The 13,258-nt window shown below is 46.6% G+C and overlaps 1 protein-coding gene across 1 annotated transcript in view; it reads left to right on the top strand.

Annotated features, from left to right (window-relative positions):
- Nucleotides 1-4,708: 4,708 nt before the first annotated feature.
- Nucleotides 4,709-13,258, top strand: part of dnajc5b (DnaJ (Hsp40) homolog, subfamily C, member 5 beta) — a 75,627-nt gene continuing 67,077 nt past the window's right edge. The window contains exons 1-2 of the mRNA XM_070875501.1: nt 4,709-4,773; nt 12,156-12,272. The gene's annotated coding sequence lies outside the window, so the exon portion shown is untranslated. The remainder of the gene's footprint in view (nt 4,774-12,155; nt 12,273-13,258) is intronic.

The following is a 13,258-nucleotide window of genomic DNA, read 5'->3' as shown; positions in this document are numbered from 1 at the left end:
GGCCTCATTCTAGGTTTGGGCCCCAGGCGACTGCCCCATCTGTCCCCCCGATCCCCCCCTTATGCCTTCCCTGAATGACAGCACTGAGATGGGGCAAGGAAGATCAGGAGATCCTTTTTCCACCAGTTCTCCATTGACTTCTGTTCAAAACATTAGAAATTTATGAGATCAGTAAAAAAAACCAGAAAAATAAAAAGGAGATTGGTTTAAATTTTTTTTTAAATTCCTTACTAGATTTCTTTTTTTTTACCTCAATGTAACAAAACATTGTGCACTGTTTTAAGATAACTCTCTCATTTGATATATGCTATGGTGTACAACATACCTACTATTAACTAATCAAAAGTTAATATTTTAATATCAACATTTGTATGTGACAATATGCTGAAGAAATTTTAAGTTACTTAAAATAACTTGATTTCATCTGCTCTTCCATTTTGAGTAGAAGACAAGACATCAGCCTAGAAATTCCTTCAGGCCATTCTTAATGGGATAAACAGATGGAGAAAAAGATCTCTGTGCCTGAAGATGAATGTCTGAGGATTGCAAAACATTTTTCAGACCCTATCTAAATATTCAGGGGCAACTGAATGACAGAGGATGGGACGACCTGGGATCTGAACTGGAGGCGATGGAGGTTGAACAATTTCCCATTTGTTCTGTAGATTAGCTCCATTCCAGCAGGGAGCTTATTGAGCGTGAGATGGAGCATTGCAGCAAGGAAAATCAAGAGGAGCATTGGTGCAATGACACAGCCTTGCTTGACCCCGGTCCATACGTGAATTGGGTCTGTGGGAGATCCACTGGCTTGCATGGAGCAGATGGAGGATGGTGACAAACTTTTGAAGGCAGCCAAATTTGAGAAGGACACTCCATAATCCCTCACGGTTGACAGTGTCGAAGGCTTTTGTGTGAGGTCGAAAAAGGCCATGTACTGGCCATGATGCTGCTTCCTGCATTTCTCTTGAATTTGACACGCAGTAAAGATCATGTCCATTGTTCCCCTTAGTGGATGGAATCCGCAATGCGACTCTGGAATGAACTCTTCAGCCACTGGGAGAAGGCGATTGAGGAGGATTCTTGCGCACTCTTGGAGGTCGAACTCCAAATCATCATCAACACCTTCACCGAAGCGTACAGCGTATGGGCCTTACATAAACATCCGTAAGACAAAGGTCCTCTACCGACCTGTCCCCGCCACCCTGGACTGCCCCCCGATTATCAAAATCCATGATGTGGCCTTGGACAACGTGCACCATTTTCCATACCTTGGGAGCCTACTGTCAACAAGGGCAGACGTCGATGATGAAGTCCAACACTGCCTTCAGCGTGCCAATGCAGCCTTCGGTCACCTGAGAAAGAGTGTTTGAAGACTAGAACCTCAAACCCGGCACCAAGCTCATGGTTTACAGAGCAGTAGTGATACCTGCCCTCCTATATGCTTCAGATACATGGACCATGTATAGCAGGCACCTCAAAGCACTGGAGAAGTACCACCGACACTGCCTCCTTTTTTGAATCCTGCAAATCCATTGACAAGACAGGCGCACCAACATCAGTGTTCTCGCTCAGGCCAACATCCAAGCATTGACCATGCTCAATCAGCTCCAATGGACAGGCACATCGTCTGCATGCACGATATTAGACTTCCAAAACAAGTGCTCTACTCAGAACTCTGACAATGCAAGCGAGTCCCAGGTGGGCAGAGGAAACGCTTTAAGGACACCCTCAAAGCTTCCTTGAAAAAGTGCAACATCCCCACCGACATCTGGGAATCCCTGGTCCAAGACCGGTCAAAGTGGAGGAGAAATATCCGGGAAGTCGCCGAACTCCTCAAGTCTCTTCGCCGGGAGCAAGCAGAGGCCAAGCGCAAACAGCGGAAGGAGCGCAGGACAACCTAAACACCCCACCCACCCATCCCCTCAACCACCGTCTGCCCCACCTATGACGGAGACTGCAGGTCCCGCATTGGACTCATCAGTCACCTGATAACTCATAATAGTGTGGAAGCAAGTCATCCTCAACTCCGAGGGACTGCCTGAGAAGATTCAGGGCAGCTGCCAGTGTCCATCATGCCACCACAATCAGCTCCCCTGACGGAACCATTCAATTTTGAACACCTGCCTTGCCAGCAGAAACCCTCAGGTAGATCCCGGATCGGGGGGGAACGGCAACATCAGGCGGTGAGCCGATCGCAGCCGGCAGTGGCTTGTGGAAGTACTCCTGCACCTCCAGGCTCCACACAATTAAAAAAAAAATCACTTACTGTTTCATTGGTGTCCGCTGGCGAGGCCGCAGCCCTATTCCAAAAGCCTGAGTGGTGCAGGCTCAAGGCCCACTCCTCTAGGGGCAGCCCAATTTCTGGTAACGGTCTTTAAACGGGCATTAGGCCCCTTATTAGAATATGCAAGACGCCCAATTCCTGTTTTAGCCGTACGGCTGAAAAAAGGCCCGACCCTATTTCAGGTAGAACATTGACTTAAATTGGTCCTGACAACGAGGACCAATTTCTACCCCATCATTTCCACCTGCTAAACGTTATTGTTCGATTGAAAGTTTTCAGCAACTTTATTTCAAAAGGAACAAATAGGGAACTGATTACTGAAAATTCAATTTTTAAAAGAGAATTTAGTGGTCAAGGACAATTTGTTGGTATATGGTCATATATGCTGAAGGTTTCCAGCAAGCCTACCTTTCTAGGTATGCAGTGATCACTTCTCAAATGTGTTTTACTATGCTTATTGAAGTTTTTATAAATGCACAAATGGGACAGATGCTCACTTTGAAAGAAACCCTATCTGATGAAAGAAAGTCACTTGTAAAGTTGGTTGTAATCCGGTATTGTGCATTTATTGAGGATAATGGTTAGTGTTCGTATATGGATGAACAGATAACTCGATAGCCAGCTGGATTGCCTTACTCTCAACAAGAGGAAGTCAAGAAACTGTCAGAATATGTTAAGGAGTGAATGTTTAATCTTTAACACTATATATTCTTAGTATGTTACTGTTGCTCAGGATTACCAATGGCTACAATCTGAAACACTGAGTAACAGACAATGAAAAGCAAGTCATAACGTTTTCTAGATTTTAGAGCCAGGCCTTCCAAACACGTGAATATAAAAAAACCTCAAAAAAGCCAATAACTAAAAAAAACAGCATACAAGTAATGAAATAGAATAAAGAGCTATAACCAAGGCCACAGGGAGACTAAGTAAGTTGCTGGGGCTAAGATGATTGACCGCCAACCACTATAACCATCTTCCTTTGTGCTAGGTATGACTCCAGCCAGTGGAAAGTTTTCCCCCTGATTCCCACAGCTCAGGGCTGTTTCATCTGCTCTGTCAAATGCTAACATTTTCATAAATGTACTCTGCTTACAGGACAAGGCTGTCCACAGTCATTGTGAGAGAATCAGGACTGAAGGAGATCCATTACTAATCAACTACCTCGCCACATTTCGAAACAATGGCATTCACCTTATCTGGCCAAAATACCTTGGAAGGTAGCGGTGAAGACAAATTTGCAGTGTGGTGCTACTATTCAGCAAGTATCCTTCATGTTGAAAGTCTTTTGGGAATCCTGAGCGCATAGGCTACAGTTTCTAATTTGACATAACACATTGAAGTTCTATGCTCTTACTAGTCTTGGAAGCCTCTGTATTTGTATTCTTGACCTGTAGGCTTTACCCTTAATGAAGAGGTATGGGGAAGAAGCAGGTCGGTCTCAAGAATTTCACAACATGTATTCCACCTGCCATATATTCCAACAGTGATGCCATGGATGCTTGGAAACCCTGCCACTCACCAGTTGCTGGGTCATTTCCACTGGTGAGTGGCAGGGTTTCCTATCAAATCTGACATATGCTTTTCATTATGTGTCCAGATGCCATATTTTCCAGGGAAATATCTTAATATCTATGCACAACAAATTGTGCATACCGACACCGACACCTGGGAATCCCCGGCCCAGGACCGCCCAAAATGGAAGAAGAGCATCTGGGAGGGCGCTGAGCACCTCGAGTCTCATTGCCGAGAGCATGCAGAAATCAAGCGCAGACAGCGGAAGGAGCGTGCGGCAAACCAGGCTCCCCACCCACCCTTTCCTTCAACCACTGTCTGCCCCACCTGTGACGGAGACTGTAATTACTGCATTGGACTGTACAGCCACCTGAGAACTCACTTTTAGAGTGGAAGCAAGTCTTCCTCGATTCTGACGGACTGTCTATGATGATGACTAGTCATGAATGTAGTCTGCAAAACCACCTGAAGCAGGTTGGCACAGCTTGGTCACTGCCTCTCTGATGAAGCAGGCATATTGAAAATAGCATGGTCTTGAGTTGGAGCACATATAGTGGCTGAGGTGCCTTTGCGCCTGAAGGTGATGGCGCCTCGTGAATTAATTCTCTTCATCTAGGTCATGCAGCATTATTGGAGCATTCCTAGGGATTCCTAGCTTCCCAACTTGCTTTCCCAGCATTAATGAGCAAGACTGTAAATGATGGCCTTGTTGTCTACAGTAAAAGTCGCAATAATGGAGGCATCTACAAATATGCAATTATTTCTAAATTGACAAAAAAAGGGTTGATCCCGCTTCCAGCCGGATGGTGCGAGCAGGGGACCATTACTGCCAGAACTCCGAGTGCTGATGACTCTAATTCTTGGCTTCCAATTTCCCAGACCAGTCCTTACTTGGCATGCGCCATGTTTTGGCGGGAAGCCGCTGTGTCTTTGTCCTTTCCTCAATGCTGCGAAGCGCCGGGTCTACCTTACTGGTAAGGGTTTGTTTGTTTCATATGGGGTAATAATTACCAGACAGGCAGGTCCCATCACTCACTTTTAGTCAGCGTTACCAATCAGGCCGATCTTGGAAACGATATTCCCGGAAGTCGCTGCCTGCCAGATCCGCGCGCTTTCAATGTGCCGTCTCCGGCCCACCGCGTGCCTTCACCCAGCGCCGGAGGGGAAGGGGGAGAGGAATGAAGGTCCAGGGGAGGAGAATGGGGGTCATGGGGAGGGGAATGGGGGTCCAGGGGCGGGGGGAGGTGAATGGGGGGAGGGGGAAGGGAATGCGGGGGAGAGGAATGGGGGTCGAGGGGAGGGGGTCATGGGGAGGTGACTGGGGAATAGGTGGGAGGGGAATGGTGGGGGAGGGGAGGCAAATGTGGGGGGGGAGAAATGAGGGTCATGGGGTGGGGAGTGGGGGAGGGGAGGGAAATGGGGGTCCAGGGGAGGTAACTGGGGGGGGGATGGGGGTCCAGGGCAAGTGACTGGGGATCCAGGGGAGGGGGGAGGGGAATGGAGCCGGAAGAAGGGTAATGAGGGATGCGAATAGGGGGGGGGGAGAGGGGAAGAGACCGGGGGGTGGTGGGAGCGGTCCAGGGGAGGTGACTGGGGAATAGGGTGTCCAGAGGAGGGGAATAGGGGATCCAGGGGAGAGGAGGGAAATGGGTGGGTCCAGGGAATGGTAGTGGAATGGGGGCTCCGGCAGGGGGGGGGGGGACAAGACGAGGGGGATCCAGGGGAGCGGACTGGGGTGTGGGGGCTCCAGGAGAATGGGGGTGTCCAGGGGAGGTGACTGGGGAATGGGGGGAGGGGAATGGGGGTCCAGGGGAGGTGACTGGGGAATGGGTGGGAGGGGAACGGGGGTCCAGGGGAGGTGACTGGGGAATGGGTGGGAGGGGAATGGGGGTCCAGGGGAGGTGACTGGGGAATGGGTGGGAGGGGAACGGGGGTCCAAGGGAGGTGACTGGGGAATGGGGGGGAGGGGAATGGGGGTCCAGTGGAGGTGACTGGGGAATGGGGGGGAGGGGAACGGGGGTCCAGGGGAGGTGACTGGGGAATGGGTGGGAGGGGAACGGGGGTCCAAGGGAGGTGAATGGAGAAGGGGTGGGAATGGGGTCTGGGGGAGAGAAATGGGGGTGGGAATTTCCGGGGAGGGGAGGAAACTGTGGGGTGGAGGATTCCAGGGGAGGTGACTTGGGAATGGCGGATCCAGGAGAGGGGAAGGAAGGGAATGGGGTTTCCGGCAGGGGAGTCCAAGGGAGAGGGAGGTCCAGGGGAGGTGACTGGGAAATGGGGGTCCATGGGAGTCCAAGGGAGGGGACTAGGGAATGGTGGGTCGGGGTCCAGGGGAGGGTGAGGTGACTGGAGAATGGGTTTGGTGGAGGGGAAGGGGACTGTGGTCCAGGGGAGGGGAAGGGGGCTGAGGAATGGGTCCAGGGGAGCGGAAGGGGGCTGGGGAATGGGTGTCCAGGAGAGGGGGAGGTGAATAGTCCAGGGGAGGGAGGGGTTACTGGGGAACGGGCGTCCAGGGGAGGGGGAGGTGACACAAGAATGGTTCTCCAGGGGAGGGGGGAGGTGACTGGGGATTGGTGTTTGAGTGGGAGCAGCCAGTAAAGTGATGAGTGAAACCTTAGTGTGGGTAAATAGGGAGGGAGACTGAGGATTCCTACTGGAAAAACAAGGGGGAAGTGAGAAGGAAATTTCTTGAGCTCGGACCTATTGTACCATGAGATGCTTCACCACAACTGGCTATTGAGGCAAACTGGACTGTCATTTAAAAGGGAATGGGGTGAATGTTTAAAAAAGGAGGACTATAGGGAGGATCTAGGGGAATGACCTTAGAGGAGAAAGAACAAATGGCTGCCTCCTGTGCTGTTATTTCTGTAATTCTATGAAAACTCACCGAGAAACATAGACACATAAAAAATAGGTGCAGGAGTAGGCCATTCGGCCCTTCGAGCCTGCACCACCATTCAATAAGATCATGGCTGATCATTCCCTCAGTGCCCCTTTCCTGCTTTCTCTCCATACCCCTTGATCCCCTTAGCCGTAAGGGCCATATCTAACTCCCTCTTGAATATATCCAATGAACTGGCATCAACAACTCTCTGCGGTAGAGAATTCCACAGGTTAACAACTCTCTGAGTGAAGAAGTTTCTCCTCATCTCAGTCCTAAATGGCCTACCTCTTATGCTTAGACTGTGTCCCCTGGTTCGGGACTTCCCCAACATCGGGAACATTCTTCCCGCATCGAACCTGTTCAGTCCCGTCAGAATCTTATATGTTTCTATGAGATCCCCTTTCATCCTTCTAAACTCCAGTGAATAAAGGCCCAGTTGATCCAGTCTGTCCTCATATGACAGTCCAGCCATCCCGGGAATCAGTATGGTGACCTTCGCTGCATTCCCTCAATAGCAAGAACGTCCTTCCTCAGATTAGGAAACCAAAACTGAACACAATGTTCCAGGTGAGGCCTCACCAAGGCCCTGTACAACTGCAGTAAGACCTCCCTGCTCCTATACTCAAATCCCCTAGCCGTGAAGATCAACATACCATTTGCCTTCTTCACTGCCTGCTGTACCTGCATGCCAACTTTCAATGACTGATGAACCATGACACCCAGGTCTCGTTGCACCTCCCCTTTTCCTAATCTGCCGCCATTCAGATAATATTCTGCCTTTGTGTTTTTGCCCCCAAAATGGATAACCTCACATTTATCTACATTATAATGCATCTGCCATGCATTTGCCCACTCACCTAACCTGTCCAAGTCACCCTGCAGCCTCTTAGCGTCCTCCTCACAGCTCACACCGCCACCCAGTTTCGTGTCATCTGCAAACTTGGAGATATTACATTCAATTCCTTCATCTAAATTGTTAATGTATATTGTAAAGAGCTGGGGTCCCAGCACTGAGCCCTGCGGCACTCCACTAGTCACTGCCTGCCATTCTGAAAAGGACCAGTTTATCCCGACTCTCTGCTTCCTGTCTGCCAACCAGTTCTCTATCCACGTCAGTACATTACCCCCAATACCATGCTCTTTGATTTTGCACACCAATCTCTTGTGCGGGACCTTGTCAAAAGCCTTTTGAAAGTCCAAATACACCACATCCACTGGCTCTCCCTTGTCCACTCTGCTAGTTACATCCTCAAAAAATCCTAGAAGATTCGTCAAGCATGATTTCCCTTTCATAAATCCATGCTGACTTGGACCGATCCTGTCACTGCTTTCCAAATGCGCTGCTATTTCATCTTTAATAATTGATTCCAACATTTTCCCCACTACTGATGTCAGGCTAACCTGTCTATAATTACCTCTTTTCTCTCTCTCTGCCTTTTTAAAAAGTGGTGTTACATTAGCTACCCTCCAATCCATAGGAACTGATCCAGAGTCGATATACTGTTGGAAAATGATCACCACTATTTCTAGGGCCACTTCCTTAAGTACTCTGGGATGCAGACTATCAGGCCCCGGGGATTTATCGGCCTTCAATCCCATCAATTTCCCTAACACAATTTCCCGCCTAATAAGGATATCCTTCAATTCCTCCTCACTAGACCCACTGTCCCCTAGTACATTCGGAAGGTTATTTGTGTCTTCCTTCGTGAAGACAGAACCAAAGTATTTGTTCAGTTGTTCTGCCATTTCTTTGTTCCCCCTTATAAATTCACCTGAATCCGACTGCAAGGGACCTACATTTGTCCAAGCCCAAGGAGTGGTTTAGAAATTTTGGTGCTCAGATCAGTTTAGGATGATGTGTCCTATGAGAAGTGCCCCAAAAACCAAGCTCACTGCCCTTTGTGAGATCTCTCAATTTGGTTCAGGCTTGGTTTTGACGTGTGCAGTCCAGGTACAGATCGGCTCTGACTCAGTCTCCCAGTTCAGAGTTGTTACCTTCACACAGAACTTTAGTTCAAACCAGTGTCCAAGGAGATAGGAAGAGAGATGGGGCCTGTTAAAGTGACATTGACTGGGCAGATGGACCTGGAGCAGTGCCAGGTGATTCCGGCCTCTTTAGTAGGTGAACTGGCAGTCATAAGGAGAGAAAAATGGTAGAAAAGAGAGCAAATGTTGCTGAAGAGTCCTTATCAGGTTTTCTAAAGAGACCAAAGTCCAGAAGTTACATAAAGTGTAGAAGCACAATTCTGCCTTAATTGTGGCATGGTGGGGGGAAACAACAATTTGGGGCAGATCCTGAATCTGCTGGGTTTCCCCTGAAGAAGCTCAGCCAATCATGCTCTGTATGGGCTGGCCGCTTCTTTTGCAGACCCCCACTATGTTACACAACCAGGCCAGTTTGAGAGCTTTTCTGGGGCTTTTCACAGGCTTCCCTAAATCTATGAGTTGCAAGATATTCCTTGTGCTTCAATGTTTGAAATTTGGTACTGGAGTTATGACTCGTAGATTCAGATCAGGGTCTACGTCACATATAAAAGTGAGTAGCATTTAGTGTACAGAGCAATGATGTTGAATCCATAGGTTAGTCCCTTATCTAGCCGCCAGTTCTTCCAATAACCTATGTAGATTATGAGGACTCGGGGACAGCAACAGGGGTCTGGAGATTACATAGAAATGACAACATAGGCCTCAATTTTAACGGGGTGGGCGGCAGGGGGTGGGGGATGGTGGTGATTTAGTGAGTGTGCCCGCGCTCCGAAGCGGGCAGCATGCTTGGAAACAACTAATACGTCAAGGCCCGGACGATTTTTAACTGGCAGGTGTCATTTCAATAAATTTCCTCAGACTCCCAACCTAACTCGGCAACTATGTGGCCGGTGGGTGGGAGCGGGAAATGAGGCCGCAGCGAGAAACCCGTGGGAACAGTTCCCGACAGTGGGGTAAATAATGATGGGGGAAGTAATCCTGGTCCTCCTGGACTACAAAGAAACTTGAATTATTTTTTTTTAATTACCTGCCTCGATCTCTTCTGGACTACGATCCACCTCCCAGCAGGTTTGGTCTGATGGGAAACTATGACGGCCCCTCCAACTAAAATTGCAGTTGGGTCCCAATCTGCTTATTTAAAGAAGGATCCCACTACCTTCCTGCTCAAAAGAGCAGGTTAATATCAGGACCTGATGGGAAGGCTGTGGGATCACAGGGTAAGTTGCTGCTCTTATTTTAACTTTCTCCTGTCCCGCTTTCTGCCAGGTGGTTGGGAGTTAAAATTGGGGCTGTAGAAGCAAATTGACCCAACTATCCTACCTTGGTGGTTATTTTCCAACAGAGAGGTAGTCGTAATCCCATGTGCCTGCTCTGTTCCCATATTCTTTTATCCCCCTTTCCTTCCACATATCTAACCTATTCTTAAATGTTGGCATGTTCTCTGCTTTCTTCACTAATTCCAGTAGTGTATTCCACAGCCTCACAACCCTCTCCTACTTTCCATTATAAATGTCTTGTATCTTATATCTATTTTCTTGTTCTGACTTGACGACTAGAAACAATCTGTTTCACACTGGAAACCATCTGTTTCTATTTCCTCTAGCCCACCCTTTTTAATTTCAACCATCTGTTTCAGAAAATACCTTGCTGCTTATTGATGATACAAAGGTAATGCCCAAGGGCTTTGCACCCCATGATGGATATGTAGCTTCTGCACAAAATGTGATGAAATGGTTAATTTCCACAATGTGGCAACATTCAAATTATGCACAAATACACAATGCTGCTATAGAAACAACAGTGCGATTTTGTTTGCAGAACTATTCAGGCGGGTGGTAGGCAGGGCACACGCAGCAGCCACTCATTCCATTTTGGTTTGTGGCCCTCATAATATGCTCGGCGAGTTGCTAGCGTAAAACGTGCTCCCTAGTAGGCAGCTCGCCAATCTGGAGGAGAGAAATTAGGTGGGGTGGCTGAATGAGAAAGGCCTGCAGCAGCACCTTTTTTTAAAGGAAAGTAGAAGCATCGGGAGTGCAAAAAGCAGCACATCGAGCAGCATGCAACATTTTTGCATAACGCACAGCAGCAAGTACATTAAATTTTGAAGCCTTTAAGGTTTAAAATGCAATGGCACTGCCATAAAAATGTGTTCCAAACCTCCTCTAGCCTTCCCTGACTGCAGCTGAGGATCCCATTAATTACGCTAATGCCACCTCTTGAATTGTACTGCCCATGGTTGGTAGGTAGAACAAGGAAGTGGTGATGGCATCGGGCGTTCTAACTGTGTCTTCTGTCCTCGATTCACATATATACTTGAGGTTCCCACCTGCTTTAGGCAGGAGTTAAATTGAGGTGTGCATGAAATTCAAGATAGATGGAGACTCGGTGGTAAATGACCAGTTCCATTCCATGCACAATTTTGGTGCTGCCACTACCCTGTTTTTAAGCACAAACTGGATAGTAGGGACATGAAAATCGCCCTCAAAATTTCAAAACAAATCACAAAATGTGCTCCCAAGTACATTGCACATAATAAGTCGACCCATGCATAAGGAGATGGAACTTAGGCCCATCTCTAAAACTAGATGTAGGAATGTGATTCTAGACTGAATATTTCTGATCATCAAAACTAAAATATCAAAGCATACAGTTTAGTTAGTCAGCCTGGCTTCAGGGGAGAGGGGCAGTGACTGCCATTTTCGGCACCCAAAAATAGAAATGTTAATTTTCAAATTTTAGTACGTAAATTTAGAATTGTGGATTTTGTTGAATATATTTTTAATAAAACCATTCAATAGTCTTTATTTTACTTTTAGGTCTAACCTGTGAAAGTACTTTGTTGGATTAACAAATACAATTAATGTAATGTATGTAGCACTCAAATCACTGACTCCACACGGTCTTGTGTTGTAGTAACTGCTGTGACCTTAGTCCTTTATTGTGCAACTCCAGAGTGCCTCTCAGGTGTGGTGGGCAGCCTTTCATACTCTGTCTTGCAGATACTTTCAGGTCTCCCTCTGTGGCGCACCATTGTACTTATACATTTAATGTACCTGGACAATACGTAACAATTAACACTAAGATTCTATCAAGTTCCCTATGCTTTAGATATAGATGAAGTGTAATCAGATAGCTAACACTTTAGAACAACATTTGTCCCAAACTGATACAGGCCCTTAAATGTACCACTGAGGATGGTTAATAAGAAGATATTACTTTCTCTTTGACCACACATGAAAAAACAATTGCAAAATAAATGTGAGTGACCGTTTATATTTTTCATAGAAATACAGCTATTTAGATGGATTTATAGGAAAACATTACTTTTCCAAACACCTTATTTCTTGATTTCATCAATCAGCCTGATGGGCTGGAGGAGTGCAGAACGACTATTAGCTGTCGGTTGGTGAAACATAATACCACTTTTCAGTCTCATTGGTTTCCAGGTCGACTATGACGATAAATGTTTTATTCATTCTGTCCTAGGTTTTATGATTGGAAGGCCAATCAAATACCTGCTTGAACAAAGTAGGGAATACAATCTGAGTGACCTGTTTACCTCCGTACTGAGATCTGAGAGCAGCCGTTGTATCTTCACCGCAGGTAGACAATGTACTGACGATAAATAGCTTATCTCGTTATTTTGGTATTCTGTAATTTTTGCTATAAATGTACTTCACAGATCAATGTATGACGGTATTACAAATATAATGTCTGTGTGTAGCAAGAAGACTGCACAACAAGCAGATCATCTGTTAGTTGCAGGTGATTATGTTGGAGAGTTTGGTTACATCAGCTGAACTGAAGGATGGTTTGTAAGTGTAGGGTTCAATTTGACAACTCAAGTTTGTGGAATTACTGAGTTTTCTCTTGTAATGAAATGTGGTGAATTTAAGATGTGATTATAATGCACAAAATTGTGACTATTGTATATTGTAAAATATATTACACTGAAATTGCACGTGTGCAAGAACAAATCTCTTTCTTTCCTACACCTTTATATAATCAAATATCTTTGACACATGCTTGCCATGACTAAGTGGAAGTGCCTTTTATAGGAATGGCTCTTGGTGTGAACATTTTCATTTTATAGGATAGCAATACCTATAGTTATTTAATAGCCCCAGACATTTACATCAGCTTCTATCAGGACTTTAACCACTGTCAGGACTATTTTGTTTCCATCTGTTGATAAAAAAAGCAATAGAAGTACGAACATGTAAGGTAATACTATAGGTCTGTCCTGAAGTGAACTACTATTTCATGTAACAAAGTCTAAGGTCACTTTTTTTTAATGGATCCCAGCTTCTTGGCATAACCACACCATCTTGGTTCTTTAATTTATATCCTTTTGATCTTTTCTCTCTGCTTCCTTTCCCTGAATTTGAAGTCCTTGGGTTCTACAAGATCATCTTAGGGGCAGAAATTGCCTCTTCTTATAGCCCCGTTAGCACCTCCTGGGGGGTGATAATGGGGCGCAGTGTCGTTTTCACCTGGGGGAATGGGGGCAGTAGTGCCTCTGGGGAAATTGCCCTGGAGGTTTGGGGGGCGCTAACCCGGCAGCGCTGTGTCCCGTGATTAGCGCCAAA

The sequence above is a fragment of the Pristiophorus japonicus genome, chromosome 1 (assembly GCF_044704955.1).
Source record: "Pristiophorus japonicus isolate sPriJap1 chromosome 1, sPriJap1.hap1, whole genome shotgun sequence".
In the NCBI taxonomy this organism is placed as follows: Eukaryota; Metazoa; Chordata; class Chondrichthyes; family Pristiophoridae; genus Pristiophorus; species Pristiophorus japonicus.
This window is presented reverse-complemented; position numbering and strand designations above follow the sequence as displayed.